Source organism: Nicotiana tabacum, chromosome 15, assembly GCF_000715075.1.
Source record: "Nicotiana tabacum cultivar K326 chromosome 15, ASM71507v2, whole genome shotgun sequence".
NCBI lineage: Eukaryota > Viridiplantae > Streptophyta > Magnoliopsida > Solanales > Solanaceae > Nicotiana > Nicotiana tabacum.
Window position 1 is genome coordinate 73699657 of NC_134094.1, and position 21147 is coordinate 73720803.

Sequence of the window (21147 nt, forward strand, 5' to 3'; positions counted from 1 at the left end):
AGTTCACATTTCAGATAAATGTGTTTCCTAAAATGCATAGGGACCTCTCTTTGCCCGAGGTAGGCCTTTGTCGCAAATTTTTTATGAACAATCAGATCTTGACACGTTTAGATCCTGAGCAAACTTTGGCTTTTCATTGATAGGCTTTGGATTACAATAGGCTGGAGCGATGGTTACAACATTATCTTCCAACATCCACAAGATTACACGGGCTTACAGGCCTGCCCTTAGGAGATGAAAAAAGGTACAAGATAAAGGGTGCAAGATAGAGGGAAATCAACCAGCTACTAATAATCATCCCCGAAGTCATCACCTAAGCTTTCTTCTTCAGGCTCCTCATCAGGGTCCTCTTCAAATTCATCTTCCTCTTAGTCGTTGTTGTATTCAGGCTCTTCTTCAGGATCCTCTTCCAGCTCTATTTCTAATCAATCTATATGTACTCAATCTCTTGATCATTGTCCTTTGGAGGTGGTAGCATGTGGTCGACCGACCCTGGGACCACTAGCCGATGCATGGCTGTGGTAACAAGATAATGAGGCAAAATCTCGTGATATATTTGTAGAGCTACTGCTAAATCTTTTAATCTGGCCAATCCTTCTCTACTCGGTCGAGCTAACTCATCCTCCTCATTGATCCACACGAAGTATTCAGGAGTACACCAGGAATTCTGACCCATTAGCATCATGATCAAGTCATTCCACTCATCTTGAAGTCTCTTCACCCTTGGGATCAGGACTTGTAGTCATCTTCATATAGAGCTATCCTTGACCAGAGGGGTACATCTTGGATCAGACGAAACTACCTTAGAACCCACAGAGGCGCATATGGCTGAATACCTTCAAGTCCCACTAGCTCGATGAAGTATTTTTCGGGGTTCCTCAAAATTGCCCTGCCACTTAACCACGAAAGCTTCCAGTTCACCCATTCTCCGCTCAGGTGGGCCAGCATGTCTATCCATTCCTATTGCCCATCCGATGAGACCCAGTGCCTCATTCTCTCGTTGTGACTCCTGATCATGTTGCTGATTCCCACAAAATAGTCAATGGTCGCCTCCTTTTTAAAGAAGTGTTGTGTGTCCCATATCTGGAGCAGTAGGTTGCAGACTTTGAAAAAGTCAAATCACCTGGAACATGCTGACAGTGCTCGGAATGTCTCTGCTAAAATCATGGGGACCATGGTCACTTGGAGATTTCCCAGAAAAGTTTCCAAGACCTAGGGCAGCAAGTTGGTGTTGATTCGTCCTTTCCTTTGCGGGAAGACCGGCAATCCCATCAATGCAATAGAGAAGGTTAAGGGATAGAGACTCTCCCAGGTCACTTGATCACATTAAAACTTCTCCATGTGCCACTCGTAACTTTCCCGATGTCTGAACCCATCAAACAGTTGATCCAAGCTCACCCACCCATCTTCAATGTTTCTCAGGTTTATGTTTTTTGTCAGACCCAATGCATGAAGAAACCTATGGTCGGGCATGACAATTGGCAATATTGTCTTTCTCCCGGCGAACGGAAACTCCGTGAAGCTAGTGACTTCCTCCAATGTTGGTGCCAATTCACAGTGGACGAACTTGAAAAACACTTTGGTTGGATCTCAGAATTCTATCAACAATCTAGTAAGAACTTTCTCGGCCCAGATGTTTATCAAATTGGTTAGTTCTTCCAAGTGCATTCTGATCTCATCTCCATGATCCCAGCGAATGTTTCTCCACCATTGCTTCAGCTTGTGTGGTGCACCCATGACCATATTGATTTTGGGGAGGTTGTTGTTGATTTCCATTCTAAAGAGGTGAAAAAGGTTTGGTAAGTGTTTGCTCGGGATCTTTAGTGTCTCATCCAGATTGGTTCATCGTTCCACCAAAGTCATGTTGTTGAGTACATGACCCGTTGACATTAAGGTGGCATTACTTATCGTGAGTCAATACCAAGGACCGACTCACCTAAGGTTTATGCAGTATGACCTATGTTTGCTAGAGTAGAATGTTTCCTAATTCTTGGAGTTGGACTGAATATTGCGAGACGTTATGTCAGTTGACCTGACAAAGCCGTTCTCTAAAACTAGAGAATTTTGAAAGAAAGTTCGGAGGGGTGTAAAAGACAAACTTTGCATGCTATCATGTGTGATAGTGTACGACCAAGACTCGATAGGAAATAATATGATGACAGTATATATAAAGCGGTAACATATAGCTAGGATAACAGTAATAATACTAAAGCAGGCAAATAAGTACATGCTAAACAAGTAAGACAAGTAAGCACATATATGAAAAGTTAAGCACAGTTAAAGAAGTATATAGGCAAATATCCCTAAATTCCAGATCTAGTCTAAGTCTACTAAGGTCAAAACCTAAGGGTAAAATCCCCAGCAGAGTCACAATGTTGTTGCACCCTATTTTTCATAAGTCAAAACAAGATTCAACTAGTTGTTTCCCTGTTGTTGATGAAAAAGAGTCGCCACCTAATATTTAAAGATATACTAGGGTACCTATTTATTTATTAGATTATTATACTATTGGTCTGCTAACCGGTAAAATTTGGGTAAGGATTCTTATTCTTCTAAGAAAAGGTGTTAGGCACCCCCTAGAATCTACTTGAGGTAGCTCCATAGGACTTAGGAAAGTGGATGTCTATAATTTGATTAGTTTGGTGCTTAAGGTCCGTGGTCTAATTTTAAAAAGTCTACTTATTTTGAAGAAGTGATGGTATACTTTGAAAAGAGAGTGTAGGTTTCATAGGATTTTGTGAAAAGAGTCTTTGGAAACATTTATATCCACAAAAGTTTTGTAAAATATGGTTGTATTGTTTTAAAACATTTTGTCCTTTTTTAAATAAAAAGTGGCTATTCGTGTGAGTTAGTAAAATAGACATGTCATGAAAATACCTCAAGGTTAGTTTGAAAATGAAGTTGTTCTTTTAAAAAACTTATTAATTGCAAATTACCAGTCACGTTTGGTCTGATTTGTTGAAAGATCCGTTTTTGAAATATTCAATTCAGTTCTGTTTTCAAAGAGGAGAGCTCTAAAATCTGCTAATTATCAAAAAGACTTTGAAAGAGTTAGTGATAAATAAAGAATGAGACCCTTTTATTTATTACATGGGAATGATTGAAATACTCTAATAAACATAGTAAGTAAATTCAGGTTCTTCTTTATTTTACCTATGAGTTTGGTTTTGCCCGGATTCCTAGAAATGATTAAAGCATAAGTGAAGCATCCAATAATAGTGTTAGTATCATAATATGTACAGAGATTAAATGATAAGGTCAATTTTATTCTAAAAAACCGAGAGAGGAAAGGGACTGGACTCAAAATTGGGCCAAAGGGAGGGAAGGCCCAGCAGGCTTCGAAACGCGGCAACAACAGACTTCAGCAATGTAGATTCTAGGCTGGAACTTCGGCATGAGTCCTAGAGGGCTCAGCAGGACAAAATCCTAATATGCATGTAAAGACATAAAGAGAAATATTAGTGGTGTCGCATGAGGCCCAATAAACAAACTGTAATATATAAGTATGATAAAGAATACAATAAAGCTATCATGATGCCCAATAAGACAGGATTGTAGCAAATAGATACTGTTAGGATGATAATTTTTCCTTATTTGTATTAATCCTAAAATGATTAATGAAGGTCAATGCCTAAGAGATTAATATAAGACTTTAATCATGAACAAGGTACCCCTTGGAATCCTTGGCAGATCAGAGTTCACAAGAGTCTCAAGTAACCCGAGCATTACTTATGTCAAGGAAGGGGAACTTAATCACAAACTAAGTCCCATTCCAAATACCCTTAATCATTCACACTCATTCTTCCTTCAAGGTTTAGATATAGATAGGGTATTCACTCAATAACTATTAGAAAAATGGTAGTGAACATAGAGGTATAGATACAAGAACAATGGAAGCTATGAAAAATATCATCAAGATGCAGGAGCAAGAACACTTAAGACTGTACTACTACTCTTAGGATCAGAATATGAACACAAGGAGGCCCAAACATATTTATCAGGTCATCAATCAAATATCAAAGTGCAAAACTAAACCTCCACAAGCAGAAGACATCATCTAAACCTAGAGCAGTATCCATTTTAACAGGATAAGCAGGTGTTGGAAATTTTCTTAAGTGGTAATAATGGATTTCTATTCCAGATTCTTATATAACTCAGGTGGTTAGATTATTAAGGCAAATAAACTCAACTTGTTCCTCTGAAACCATTCAAATGTAGCATATAATAGCAGAAAATATGAGATTGCTTCAAGTGAAATACATGCAAATGCTTTAACACCCATTCAGACCATCTCCTAGGAAATCCAAAATCCCTATATAGTTGAATCTTACATACATTGCATATTTATATTAACAGAGTTAATCAAACTCTCTAGAGGTAGCAATAGACAATAAAAGTGCCTCTTAAACTTAGCAGCATATTTCTAACCTATCATGTTCTCAAACCATGTTCAGACATACTATTGAACCTTTACAACTAAGAGCATCCATTAAATATCGAGCAATGCATTCCCTTGAACCAAACACATAAGAATTTGTGAGTTTCCTTGAATCCACGGATGATGATAACTAACCTACACTCTTGATTCCCATACAATTATGTTGTAAAGTCATTAATGCAGGTAAGGTTCAACTTATTTCTATGAAGTAACTTTAAAGGAAAAGTGTAGCATCTTAGGCAAGAATCCTTCTGAAGGAACACACATGAAGTTCAGTAGTGTGACCAGGCAAACACATAATCATAAGAACTAACAAAAGACATTTCAAACTCACACACAGTGATGTTTTCAAAGAATAGCAGAGTTACAGGAAATATTTGAGGATTAGATATCCTAACAACAGAACTGGTAAGTTAAACTATAACATCAAACTTGCATTGTATCCTTGAATATGAACAACTAATCATGGTTCCAACATTGTAAATGTAGACAGGTAAAGTGTATGGCATAGGTCAACAGGTGGGATAATATTATCAACCCCAGGATTAGGGTGATGCAGATATGGTAGACACAGGTTCTCAGCAAGATATCAATTAAGCTTAGGTTATAGTTCTAGTCCAGCTAGCTAAACATGGTAGCATAGTTTAAATATGATGCCTCAAACATGAGTCTCTCTTAAATAGAAGACATAACATGAAGTTCATGAACAAAAATGTATAAGTGCAGGAGCTAACAAAGATAACATACATACAGTGATGCCACTAGAGATTATAAGATTACAAGATGTATCAGGTGAGTAGATAATATAATAGCCATGATGTAATGACCCGGCCGGTCATTTTGTGTGATTGCGCCCCATTACTCCTTTTTATGCTTCAGACTTATGTGTTTATGACTTTATGACTTGCGGGGTTGAATAGTTTTATTATGGAAAGCTTTCGGGTTAATTTGGACTATTTGATTCTTAACTTAGAAGTTTAAATTTGAAATATTGACCAAACTTTGACTTTTGTGAAAACGACCCCGGAATGGTATTTTTATGGCTCCAATAGCTTCGTATCGTGATTTCGGACTTGGGTGTGTGCTCGGAATTGATTTTGGAAGTTTGTAGGATGATTTGTGTTGATTTGCCGAAATTTAGCAATTTGAAGTTGAAACGTTTGACTGTAGGTTGACTTTTAGCTATCGAGTTCGGAATTTGATTTTGGTACTTGGAATAGGTCCGTTATGGTATTTAGAACTTACCTGCAAAACTTGGTGTCATTTGGAATTCTTAAACTTTACTTCAAAATTCATGCGTTTTAGTGTTCGATTTGTAGTTTTAGATGTTATTTTTGTGTTTTGATCACGCGAGCCAGTTTGTATGATATTTGTAGACTTGTATGGATGTTTGGTTTGGAGCCCCGAGGGCTCGGATGAGTTTCGGACATGTTTCAGAATGGTTTTGAGCTGAAATTGGACTGCTGGTGTTGTTGGTGCTGAGGTATCACAATTAGGAGCACCGGTATTACAATTGCGAAGGTGACAGTGGGGGCTCAGATGTCGCAATTGCGACTGCTAGATTTTGCCTTAGTTCGCATTTGCAAACATTTGTTCGCTTTTTGCAATGCCCTCAAGTTTGCAATTGTGAAGCCTCTATCATAAATTGCAATGATTTCTGAGGCTGGCAGGGTTCGCAAATGCGAGCCTTGGTCCGCAACCCTATGTCGCAAATACGACATCTGCAGCTGGTACAAAGGGCTGGGAGACGGATTTTTGAAAGCATTCTCTCATTTTTAAACCCTAGACTCGGTAGGAGGCGATTTAGAGAGGGGATTTTCACATACAAACTTTGGGTAAGTGATTATAATCTATTTCTAATCATATTCCATCAACATATCTTAGATATTAACATCAAAATCATGTCAATCAAAGTGAAAAATTGTGAAACCTTGTCAAGTTTTGAAAAATAAGAATTCACGTTTTGAGAGTCGATTTGGACTCGGATTTTGAAACTAATCACATATATAACTTGTGGGGTCATGGATAGTCGAAATCTACCATTGGACTCGGGTTTTGAAAGGCGAGCTCCGAGTTGACTTTTTTAGAAAAGTGTAAAGATCTTAGATTTATCTATTGTAATTGATTTCCCTAGCATTGTTTGATGATATTAAGTCAATTTTGGTTAGATTTGAGTTGTGTGGAGATAAAATTTAAGGAAAAAGCTATCTCCGAGTGTGGAATTGGCCTAGTTGAGGTAAGTATCTTGCCTAACTTTGTGTAGGGTAACTACCCCTTAGGATTGGTATTGATTGATTCATTTGTGCTACGTGAAAGTCGTATACGCAAGGTGACGAGTGGGTACACGGGTTGTACGTGGTATTTGACCGGTTTAGGCTACTTAGACTATTTGTATGCTTTAATTGAAATTCCATATCATGTTCTAAATTCTCATAGTCAATCTATTGTTGTTTGTGTTACTCTATCCTCACATTTCCTAATTGATTTATTTAACACCTGATCTACATCCTACTTGATAAATTGCTCTCATGCTTTAGTTGAACTTGTTGCCCCTTTATTTGATATGTGTTATCTCTTTCATTATTGATTATCATTACTTGAAGTCATTGAATGTGTTATCTCTTTCATTGTTAATTATCATAATTTGAAGTCACTGTTACTAGTTATCTCTTTCGTTGCTATTATTCTCATTTGAAGTCATGATATTCCTTCCATTGTGAGTTAATGGTATTTGGGTCATAGTTACACGGTATCTTTCTTATTGTTGAGTTATTGGTGTTGACGTTGTGGAAGCTATATCATTTGGAAGCGAAGTTGATAATTGTTAAGATATCTTTCTTGTTGAGAATTTTACATTCATTTTTATTGTTGATATTCTTGTACACGTTGTGGTGGAGCCATGGGATATTGTTGTGGAGACATTGATATTGTTGATTGTTGGCAAGTTGTGATATATGGGCACTTGTGGTGTGAGTTGTTACTATGATGTGCTATTGACGCGCATGCGGCGGTATAAGACTTGGGGGTTAATGTGCATGTGGTGGTATAAGATGGGACTAAGATGCGTGTTGCTTGTAGGGAAAAATATTTTCAAAACCTATTTCAAATGTAAGGCTCACGCAGCGGCATAATGAAGGATTGTGATTGAGATTGTGAATTGTGAATACGAGGCAGTACCTCAGTTGTGATTCTTGATATATATACACGAGGTGGTACCTTGGTGGTGATTCTTATTGTACACGATGTGGTACCTCGTTGTGATTCTTGTTGTTTTGTTCTTCCTTGTTTTTGTCAGTTATTGTCCGTATATGATCATTGTGGTTCTCCTTAGATGATTTTTTTATGTTATTTTCGTGCTTACAATTCCGGTATTAGTTCATGTTGTTAACTGTTTCGCAACAGTTATTTCTTTGCTTTCCATTATTTATCCTTATTACGTTTCATATTGTTTATGTATATCCTAGTAGGTGTCTTAATTTGGCCTCGTCACTACCCTATCGAGGTTAGACTTGATACTTACTGGGTATTGTTGTGGTATACTCACACTACGCTTCTACACATCTTTTTGTGCAGATCCAGGTACGTCTGTGCGTGTCAGTCATTAGTGATCATCTGTTAGCTGCTTTACGGAGACTTCAAGGTATGCCTGCTTGGCGTCCGCATGCCTTGGAGTCACCTTCCTTTACCTTTACTATTGTTGTATTTTTTTCATTCATACAGTGATGTAGTAGACACTCTAGTATCACTCTGTAGAGTTTATGACTCAGTTCAACCAGTCTTGCGGAGTGTATTGTTGTTGATTCTATTTTCGAAAGTTTATATCAATTATTCATCCTTGTTTAGTATTCTGTTAATTATTTTCGTCAAGTTATTATTAACTGTTAGGCCTACCTAGTCGTAGAGACTAGATTCCATCACGACATTCTACGGAGGAAAATTGGGGTCGTGACACATGAGTTTGTCACATGAGTCTAGATTGTAATGACATAAGAACTCTTAACACACATAGTTTCAGCCATAGATTATTTGTCCAAAGTAGACAAATTATAAGTGTGAAATGAATACTATGATGAGAGTCACTATATTGTATCAGACATGAGCTCTTAACAAGATATCAGGAGGGTCTGAGACATAGTTCAATTAAGTTAACTATAACTACATAAATACATATAGAATCATTAAAGGCTTTTAGCTAGTTACAGAGGTCTAGCAGGATTTAGAGCATTCATTATAGGAAGTATCTATTTGAAGTCTATCAGTATAGAATAGTCAACACTGGATTGATTACAAATTATCATGGGATGATTAACTCAAGCAGTAACAATAATATGTGAAAGCAAAGCATAATAATTAATCATAAAGCTATTAATGTGTATCATAAACGAAGGTAATTATCAGATAGAACATTTTAAACAAACACAAAATAGCATAGATAATCAAAGAGAGAGGGAGGGTCAATATACACTGACCTTCTATGGAGCAGCAAACCAAACAAAGCCTTTTGTTTTGCCATTGAGAATCTAAAAACTCAAGCTCGAACAAGAAAAGAAACTCAGAACCAGAGAGAAAAGAAAAGAGATCAATCAGTAAGATTTAAATTTTCTTAGATGTTGAATAGTATTCAATTGTATGTCAACTTGGTTCTCTGTTTTGTGAAAGCAATTAAAGCTTCAATTTATATTAGCATTGCCTAGGGTTCCAACCGATTTGAATTTTTAGTGGAAGATGATGATGGGATTGATGACAATAGGGAGGGAGTAAAATTAGTGAAGAACAGAGGGAAAAGCACAAAACGGTTTACCCGGGCACGAGGGGTGGCCGCTGAAGATGAAAAGCCATCGAACAAAACCCCAATGTTTAGAGGTCACTACGTTTGACCTCTGAACAAAGAATAATGATGATGATGCTGAAGAGACAATCATGAATGCCATGGATTTGAAATATCACAACGGAGACATTAGGGTCTAGGGTTTTTGGATTTGGGATTTCGAATTTGGGTGATGATAATGGAATTATACCGGCGGGATTCACGGCTTATGGGGAAAATTGGATGTTTTGAGGTCAAATCTTGTGACCTTGCATGAATTTGTGCAAGGTCTGATAAATGTTGATTCATGGCGTATGAGAGACGGGAGATAGGAAAGGGAAAGAGAGGTGGCCGGGTAGAGGGAAATGATATAGGGTTTAGGTCTATAGATTAATAACGAGAGATGGAACGTGAGTCGTTGGATCGTTTGATCAACGACTCTGATTTGTTGGTGAATTAATATTGATAAAAGGTTTAATATGGGAAAAGCAGTGACCATAGATTATTGTAATCCAACGGTTAGGATGAAATCTAGCAGGTGTTAAAATTAAAAAAAATGAAGATTAAATGTAGACCGTCGATCAATTGGATTAACGGTTCAGATGCATGTGTGTTTCTTATGTGAGTGAGATTGGAGAGCTTACTGGGTGAGTTTTGATTTCCAAGGTGGAATGAGAGGGGTGGATCTGGACCGGGTCACAGGTGTGGGTTGGGCTAATGTTTGGGCTGGAATTGATTTAATAACTGGCCACATCATTTTTAATTGGGTCTTTTGCAATTACAGCCTTTTAAACTTTAGACCCCCTTAAAATTAATTTAATTAAACTTAATTAAACCTAATTAAATATGATAAAAATATAATCATCAAATAATCTATAAATTACTATTATTAAAATAATTATTTGTTAAGATACTTAAATTATTCAAATTATAAAGTTAAATTTGGATTATTTAAACAGTAAGCGAATTGATTAAAAACAAGGATTAATTTGTTGAAATAATTATAAAACTTGTATATAAAAATATAGAAGTTATTTTAATAATTCAAAATAGTAAGAGTAACATAAATGTTTAATACCAAATTATTAATTTAGCGCTATTAATTATTAATTTCCCATTAAGTATGTAAAAATAGGTATAATTGATTGAAAAATATTTTCATCATATTTATTGTGAATTGTTAGGTATAAATAACTTAATTTTAAAAGGGAGGGTCAAAATTGATTGTCAACACCTGGGGTATCAAAAAGGTGAGGATATATTCCCTGCATCTCCTGCTCGGTTTCCCAAGTAGCCTCCTCGATCGGCTGACCTCTCCAATGAGCCTTCATCGATGCTATATTTTTCTACCTCAACTTTCAAACTTGTCGGTCCAAAATAGCCACCGGCTCCACATCATAAGTCAAATCCTCGTCCAACTGTACAGTGCTGAAGTCTAATACATGTTATGGATCCCCATAATACTTCTGGAGCATGAAAACATGAAATACTAGGTGAAATCCCGATAAACTAGGTGGCAAAGCAAGTCTATAAGCCACCTCACCAACTCTCTTCAAGACCTCAAAATGACCAATATACCGAGGGCTCAACTTGCCCTTCCTCTCGAACCTCATCACACCCTTCATGGGCAAAACTATGAGTAGAACATTCTCACCCACCATATATGCCATATCAAGTCTTCCGGTCAGCATAACTCTTCTGCCTGGACTGTGCTGTACGAAGTCGCTCCTAAATCAACTTCACCTTCTCCAAAGTATCACGGGCAAAATTAGTGCCCAACAACCTATCCTCCCCAGGCTCAAACTAACTAACCGGAGAACGACATCGCCTCCCATATAAGGTCTCATAGGGAGCCATCTGGATACTCGATTGATAGTTTTTGTTGTAGGAAAACTCTACTAACTATAGGAATTGATACCACTGACCCCCGAAATCAATGACACATGCTCGTAACATGTCCTCCAAGATCTGAATAGTGCGCTCAGACTGCCCGTCTATCTGGGGATGAAATTTTGTACTCATCTCGACTTGTGTGCCCAAATCACACTGCACTGCTCTCCAAAAATAAGATGTAAATTATGTGCCTCGATCCGAGATAATAGACACGGGCACACCATGAAGATGAACAATCTCTCGAAGATAAATTTGAGCCAGCTGCTCTAAAGAGTAGGCAGTCATGATTGGAATGAAGTATGCATATTTGGTAAGTCTGTCCACATTGACCCACACAACATTAAATCGCCTCAAGATCCGTGGAAGCCCAACTACAAAATCCATAGTGATACACTCCTACTTCCACTACAGAATATCAAGCCTCTGAAGCAAACCACCAAGTCACTAATGCTTGTACTTTCCCTGCTGACAGTTCAAACAACATGCAACATACTCAACAATTCTTTCTTCACCCTTCGCCACCAATAGTACTTCCTCAAATCACAGTACATCTTCGCGGCACCGGAATGAATGGAATACCGCGAACTATGGATCTCCTCAGGAATCAACTCTCGCAACCCATCCACATTTGGAACACAGATCCAACCTTGAAGCCTCAATACCCCATCATCTCCAATTGTAATCTCCTTAGCATCACCTGCTGCACCATGTCCCTTAGGACAAGCAAGTGGGGATCATCATACTAATGCACCTTGATGCGATCAAACAAGAATGACCATGATACAACACATGCAAGAACCCTGCTAGGCTGCGAAATATCCAACCTCATGAACCTTTTGGCAAAAGACTGAACATCCAAAGCTAACGGTCTCTCCCCAGCTAGGATAAAAGCAAGACTCATCATACTCTCAGCCTTCCGACTCAAAGCATCGGCCACCACATTGGCCTTTTTCGGATGATAAAGAATGGTGATATCATAGTCCTTTAATAGCTCTAACCACCTTTATTACCTCAAGTTTAGATCTTTTTGCTTGAATAAGTGTTGGAGACTCTTGTGATCCATGAAAACCTCGTAAGGCACGCCGTAAGATAATGCCTCCAAATCTTGAGTGCATGGACAATGGCTACTAACTCCAAATCGTGTACTGGATAGTTCTTCTCATGGAGCTTCAACTTACCCAAATCATATGTAATTACCCTACCATCATGCATCAACACACACCCAATGCCGACCCATGAAGCATCACAATAGACTCTGTAAGAATCCGATCCGGAAGGCAAAAAAAGAACTAGAGTTATAGTCAAGGAAGTCTTGAGATTCTGAAAGCTCTCCTCACACTCATCATACTACCTGAATAGGGCACCCTTCTGAGTCAATCTAGTTAATAGAGCTGCCATGGATGAAAACCCCTCCACAAAACGGCGACAATACCCACCCAAGGAAACTCCAGATCTCAGTAGCAGTAGATGGTCTGGGCTAACTTTGAACTGCCTCAATCTTCTTTGGATCCACCTTAATCCCCTCACAAGACACCATGTGGCCCAAGAATTCCACCGAGTCTAACCAAAACTCGTACTTGGAGAACTTAGCATATAGCTTCTTCTCCCTCAAACTCTGGAGCACAATTCTCAAATGCTGCTCATGCTCCTCTTAGCTACGAGAATGCACCAATATATCATCAATGAAACTATGACAAAGGAATCTAGATAAGGCTGAAATACATTGTTCATCGAGTGCATGAAAGTTGGTGGGGCATTGGTCAGCCCAAAAGATATCACCAAAAAGTCATAATGGCCATAACGGGTCTTGAAAACTGTCTTAGGAATATTTGAAGCCCTGATCTTAAAATGATGGTACCCCAATCTCAAGTCAATCTTTGAGAATACCCTAACTCCCTGAAGCTGACAAAATAAATTATCAATACACAGTAGTGGGTACTTGTTCTTGATAGTAACCTTGTTCAACTACCTGTAGTTAATGCACATCCTCATAAAACCATCTTTCTTCTTCACAAATAGCAACGATGCACCCCCAAGGTAACACACTAAGCCTGATGAAACCCTTATCAAGCAATTCTTGTAATTGTTTCTTTAGCTCCTTCAACTCTGCTAGTGTCGTGCGATATGGTGGAATAGAGATGGGTTGAGTGCCCGACACCAAATCAATACCAAAATCAATGTCCATGTCGGGTGGCATGTCCGGCAGGTCTGCAGGAAACACATATGAGAACTTTCTCACTACTGGAACTAACTCGACAATAGTAGTATCAACACTAACATATCTCACGAAGGGAAAATACGCCAAACATCCCTTCTCAACCATCCGTTAAGCCTTCAATTATTAAATCACTCTACTGGGAGTATGACCAAGAGAACCTCTCCACTCTACCCTAGGCAACCCCAGCATTGTCAATGTCACGATCTTAGCTGATAGTCAAGAATAGCATGGTACGGAGATAGCCAATCCATACCCAAAATTACCTCAAAATCAACTATACTAAGCAATAAAAGATTGACTTTAGTTCATAACCCCCAATGGTAACCACACATGATCGATATGCACAATCCACCATAATAAAATCACCCACCGGTGTAGATACATGAACAAGAATATCAAAAGAATCATGAGGCATATCCAAATAACGAGCAAAATACGATGACACATAAGAGTAAGTGGAACCAGGGTCAAATAACACTAAAGCATGCATGTGGACGACTGAAATAATACATGCGATCACGGCGTCGGAAGCAACTGTCTCTGGCCCGGTGGGAAATGCATAGAAACGGGCCTGTCCCACACCTGACTGACCTCCCCTTCTAGGGCGACCTCGAACCGACTGAGCCCCACCCCTAGCTAGTTGTACGGGTGGTGTAGCTATTGGTGCTGAAACCATAGGTTGTGTGCTATGCTATGGGACTCTACTCAGAAGTCTGGAGCAATCCCTCTTGAGATGACTCAAGTCTCCACACTCGAAATAACCCTTCCTCTAACGAGGCTGCTGACCCTGATAACCCGAATAACTACCTGTGCAGCCCTGAGTAGATAGAGCACGGTAAGAACTTTGTTCCAACAGCGCACTAAATGAAGATTGAACTGGGCGAGCATTGTATGAACTGTGGCTAACTGATGAACCACAAGGAATCTGACGAGCTTCTTGAGCGGGCCTAAAAGGACGGTCTCTAACGTGATGTGACTGGCCTCCAGACGAGGCACCACCAAAACCACCCAAACCACGGGGCCTCTTGGCCTCCCCCTCCTCTTACTCAAGTCTGCAAACATGCTCCAAACGCCTAGCAATCGCAACCACCTAGTCAAACCTATCATATGTCTCGGCCTCTCGAGCCAAACTATATCATAGTCCATAGTTGAGGTCATCAATGAACCTCCTGATCTTCTCCCTCTCATTTTGAACCAAAGAGAGGGAACCAACCAAACTGCATGATGTGTCAACTCCATGAATCTCATCTCATACTATGTCACAGTCATACCCTCTTAGCATAGATGCTCAAACTCCCTACGTAACTCCTCTATGCGAGTTCGTGGGACAAACTTCTCTAAGAAGAGGACTGAGAACTAATGCCATGTAAGTGGTGTTGCGCCAACTGGTCTGCCTGAATCATAGGTCTTTCACCACCTATAGGCTGGCCTTGTAAGCTAAAAAGTAGTGAAGTCGACTCCATTGGAATCCACAAGACCCACTGTGCGAAGAATTCGGTGACACTGATCAAGAAATCCCTGAACATCCTCCGACTCTCCTCCACTGAACTGGAGAGAACGAAGTCTCTGAAATTGCTCCAACCTCTTCTGCTCCTCATCAGTCAAAGATAGTCCAACCTCGACCCGAGCAGCAACAACTGGCTGAACTGGCAACACCACTAGTGTCTGATAACCCTGAGCTAGTTGCTCCGGTGTATGGGCGGCAGGAGTCTGGGCTCTCCCCCCCCCCCCTCTCCCCCAGCCTGTGAGGTAGCTGGTGAAACTTGTATCATAATATTTGGAACCTGCTCCTCCACTAGAGAAAATGGTGTCTCTACATGTGCTGCTTTAGCTGTAATGTGAGCCCCATCTCGGACTCTGCCTTGGCCCACGGCCTCTCGCGGCCCTGACTTATGGTACTGGTGCTTGCTCACCTAATCCGGGTGAATGTGTCCTCACCATATGTGAGAGAATAGAAGAGTAAGGTTCAAACTTCTGAATTAAGAAATCTGCACGACAAGAATGCAAGAAAGTGAAGTTTCCTAACAGTTCGGTAGCCTCTCGAAGATAAGTACAGACGTTTTCGTATCGATCCGCAAGACTACTAAACTTGCTAATGACCCGTAGGACCTATGAACCTAAGGCTCTGATACCAACTTGCCACAACCCAAAATCACCAATCGATCGTGATGGCACCTAACTTACTTGCTAGGTAAGCCAAACATAATAAAAGCATAGCAAGATAACATAAATAATGGATATAGTACAATTCTAAATCCAATAACATAAAATAACTGTGTCGATACATAACAATCCCACAGAACTGGTAATACAGAGTCATGAGCTCTAAAATAGAAGTATAGGTCTGGAATACAAAATAACAATACTATCTGAATGAAAATAACTATACTAAAATGAAAAGAAATGCCAAGACTACGATCGAGATGCAACTCTACCTCGTCTCTCGAAGATAATCACAGCAACAAGTCACAGCTACTGACGACTCGGTCTAACACCTAGATCTGCACAATTAAGTGCCGAGTGTAGTATGAGTTCAATCGACTACATGTACTCAACAAGTATCATAACTAACCTCGGCAAGGTAAGAAAATCAAGAATTATCAATGATACTCGCTAATAACCTATTCAACTCATAAACCTCACAAGTATAGAGCAATAATATGATCAAGGCATGAATCACAGATATAGCCACCTCGGTACACAAGATAATGTAACATGCTCTACTCAGTAAACAATCCATCATATAGAGAAGATATGCAAAATAAGGTATGTATACACTCATGATCTAGCATATGCGGATAAAATATGTATACAACCAAGGAAATTTCAAGTAAAAATGAAATGCAATAACCAAATCAAATGTTGGCCAGTTTTCCTCATACCGCATGTACACCATTAAGAGAGAAACATGAGAGGGTGACCCTAATGGGATGGATCCTTATCCACACGTTGCACGGATAACTCATGTGCCGCACGGACAACCACGTGCCAATAATATCAACCGCATGGAAAAATCACGTACCAACAATAACAACTGCATGGACAACTCATGTGCCAATAATAATAATATCTCGATCCGCACGGATAACTCACGTGCTATCATAACTCAACCGCACGGATAACTCACGTGCTAATAATCACAACTGCACAGACATCTCACGTGCCAATAATCATAATCGCACTGACAATTCACATGCTACCAGTCTAATCCATATCACACAGAAGGCAGATATTCAAGATTACATGTAAATGAATAATGAATATCGAATTTCACACTCATATATTGGTATATGTTATATGCTAAAGTGTATGCATGTGCAAAGTGTGCTACCATAGCTCAAATCAGGCAATTACATGACGAAAGTAGAAATTATCAGGTTCAATCAGGAGATTAACATCTATGTAACCTCAAACAAGGTTGAAATAGCTCACAAAAGGGTACAAACATAAGAAACAACACATCATGAAGCTTAGCAATCAATTCAAGATATATCATAGCCGAAGTACTACCCCGAGCATGAATAATATCCCGGTATACGCACATGGGCTCAACCCCTCACGTGTGCGCCACCCAAAGCACGTAGCCATCATAAATAACTCAGGCAACTAGTGCCTCAACCAAGTTTAGGTAAGATACTTACCTCAAGCAAGCCAAATCAATACTCTAAGAATTACTTCCCGTGTGAATCAACCTCCGGACGGCTCGAATCTAGCCAAAACAACGTAATAATATCAATAAAAGCCATAGAAAATAACCCCAAATAATAAAGTTATGATTTTCATTCAATTATGCAAACTCAACCCAAAAAGTCAACCCCGAGCCCCGACAAAACTCACAAATCCCGAACACCCATTCCAATATGAGTCCAAACATCTGTATTTCATCCAAATCCAACCTCAAATCGATCCTCAAATCATCAATTTTCACTCTCTAAAGCCATAGTCAAAATCTCCCAAATTTCACCTTTACTTCACACAAAACTAAGTGTAATAACCCATGGGTAATAAATATCAAACATCAAAATCAAGTAAAGTTTACTTACCCCTTCAATTGTAGTGAAATCCTATCCAAACATCACCTCTAGCCGAGCTCCACAACTTCAAATAATAAAAAATGACCAAACTCTCGAAATCATATGGTCTGCCCAGCGATTCTGCATTTGTAGTCCAAAATATCGCATCTGCGGCTCCGCTTCTACGGAGAAATTTTTGCTTCTTCGCATTCACTTAAAATCTTGACCCTTCGCATCTACGGTCCCTCATCCACATTTGCGGGATCGCTTCTGCACCTCCATCATCACAGATGCGGCATCGCATTTGCGCCAAAATTTTTGCATTTGCGGACACAGCTCCCAGGTCACCTCTTTCGCATCTGCGCACAAACTTTTTGCAGATGCGCCATCGCATCGCGCACCCCCCTCCGCAGGTGTGATTGCACCAGACCTGTCAACCATCAGGCAAGCTTAACCACCTTCTAAGTGGTCCAAAACCCACCTGAGCCCCTCGGAACCCCATCCAAATACACCAACCAATCCCAAAACATAACACGGACCTACTCGAGGCCTTAAATCATAAAACAATAACATCAAAATTACGAATCGCACCTCTATTCAAGACTAAGGAACTAATGAACTTTCAACTTCCAAAAACTCATGCCGAACCATATCAAATCAATTCGCAATGACCTCAAATTTTGCATACAAGTACCAAATAATACAACTACCTATTTCAACTGCCGGAATAGTAATCCGAACCTGATATCAATAAAGTCAACTCCGGGTCAAACCTTCAACTTTTCAACTTTCGCCAAATATAACCAAATCAATCTAGGAACCTCCAAATTCAAATTTGGACATACGCCTAAGTCCAAAATAACCATATGAACCTACTAGAACTATCAAAATACTATTCCAAGATCGTCTACATAAAAGTCAAACTCCGGTAAACTCTTACAGTTTAAGCCTCCAACTAAGGAACTAGGTGTCCCAATTCAATCCAAAATTCTCCCAAAATCAAACCAACCATCTCCGCAAGTCACATAATAAAAATTATACGTATCTAAAGCATCAAATAGGGGAAATGGGGCTAAAATACTCAAAATAACTGACTGAATCGTTACAATAGTGGATTTGGAAGCAAGGTAAGTCTCTTTCCTAATCTTGAAGAGGGAATTATCCTCGTAGGTATTTTAATTATTGTGTGCTATGTGTTATAGGTGCTATATACGTACGAGGTGACAAGAGTCCGTGCGTAACTAGATTTATATTTATGTCCGAGTAGATTTAGACCTACACCATGCCTTAACTATACTACTTGAATTAAACTTGTTGTTTGATTTCTTGAATTTATAACTGAGATTGAGACTAGAATTTATGTATTGACCGAGCCTCTTTACTTTGAATTTTTGTGGGATATGTGATGATCGGTAACAATTATGTTTTTCTCTTGCATTCCGATCCTCGTGTTATATTTATGTGATTGGTAGTTTCGTGTCTTCTCGACTCACACGTATCTTCGCGGGTGAAAAAGATTCTATATTCTTATGGAATCGGGTCGTTTGTCTCGGTAGTGTTGTGAAATATTCTTATGGGATCAGGTCGTTCAACTCGACAGTATTATAAAATATCATTATGAAATCGGCCCATTCACCTCGGCGGTGCTATGAAATAATATTATGGGATCGGGTTGTTCGTATCGGCGGTATTGTGTAATATTATTCTTATGGGATCATTTTGTTTGCCTTAGCAGACTCGTGCATGATATTCAATAGGGAGTCTGCGTACATATGTGTTTCCTGACTTGAGATTTGACATCGTACTTGATATTGGTTGTCCTTATTTTCTTGGTGGTAGTTTGTGGTATTTGATGATTTCGTAATTATTCTTACTTGAGAATTGTATTATTTACATCTATTTGTTTCATTGCTACTTGTTGTGTTTCGTACCTGTCTACTTTATGTACATTATTGCTGGATTACTAGTAAGTGTCGATGTCGACGCCTCGTCACTACTTCTTCGAGGTTAGACTCGATACTTACTGGGTACGCGTTGATTTACGGGCTCATACTATACTTTTGCACTAATTGTGCAGGTAATGAGACAGGTACTTCACGTTGTCACTCGGGCGCGTAGCCGCATTTGCTGGAAACTTAGTGGTGAGCTGTTTTTCATGCTTCGACCCGTAGCACCTAGAGTATCCTTCCCCCTATGTCTATTTTATTCTATCTATTTTTATTCCAGACAGTAGTTATAGTGGTTTGTATATTCTACTAGATGCTCATAAACTTGTGACGCGGCATTTTGGGGATTTTTTGAAGATATTTATGGTTGTACCTAATACTTATTTCATTACGCGTTATGTTTTGTTCATACTTTGTGACTTAGTAGCAATGAGTGTATCCTACCATGGTTTCTAAACTAAATTTCGCTTTATTAATAAAATTCTTTATTTTAAAAGTGTTATGAACGGATGATTGTGTTGGTGGTTTACCGTTGGCTTGCCTAACGGCAGCGGCGCCATCACGGCCTATGGTGGGAATTGGGTCGTCACATTGGCACTGGTGTGATTTTCTTATACTGTACCTGCTGTGATCGGTGACGTCTTAGTAAGAATTTTATTCTTCCTTTGCACAGCCTCAAAAGCTTTTTCCTGCATTCTAGCTTGTTCAATGGCATGACTCAAGGTGGTTAGTTTGAACATTTTGACAACATACTTAATTTCTTCTTTAAGGGCACCCATAAAACTAGAGAGAAAATGAGACTCATTCAAGGCTGGATTTCTAAGTATCATTTGAGCCTTCAGATCCTCGAACTTTGCCAAATATTCATCGACAGTGCATGTTTGTACTAGCTTATTGAATTCCTCCACTATATCTTCCATCAACACCACATCAAATCGTTTACATAATTCTTCTTTAAATTCAGTCCAAGTTACCACTCCATTACTTAAGGTATATAAATTGTACCAAATTTCTGTTATCCCATTCAGGTAAAGAGCGTCTGCTTCAGCCTTCTGATTTTTAGCAGTTTTATATAGATTAAAATACCTTTCACACTTTCTAGTCCATACCTTGGGTTCGTGGCCTTCGAAGCTTTGTAGTTCCCATTTAAGAGGTGGAATTGGTAATCCTTATCTGAGAAGCCTCACATCTAGTGCTAGTATCGGCAGCAACCCATCTCCAACTAGATTAGCATTCGCAGGTCCTCAAATTTGCCTTATTTCTGGTGCCGTCTAGCAATCTAAAATGAGCTCCAAAGTTCTCTGACTGCTGCCCACTTGTGTCTGACTCATTTCCCTTTAACTATTGCTCAGCTCTTCTATCACTTCATCGTGCTTGTCTATCCTCTCGTCCATGGTTTTCATCCTCGTCTCTTCCACCATAGCTTCTCACACAGGTCGCAGATTCGAGGCTCTGATACCAAATGTCACGTTCTAAAACAAAATTAAAGAGAATAACAGATTTTGGGATGATTTTCTAAAAACATTTATAAACGAATTGTAAATTCAAATTACAATCTAAATGAAACCAAAGTAACAAAAATGAAAAATAATTTCCAGCTGAGACTCCATTGGTATGCTAAGAATCTGCAGAGGAACAAAAGGTAGAAAGGATCAGAAGAAGAAGAAGAAGAAGAGGAGGAGGAGGAGGAGGAGGAGGAAGAAGAAGAAGAAGAAGAAGAAGAAGAAGAAGAGGAGGAGGAGGAGGAGGAGGAGGAGGAGGAGGAGGAGGAGGAGGAGGAGGAAGAAGAAGAAGAGGAGGAGGAGGAGGAGGAGGAGGAGGAGGAGGAGGAG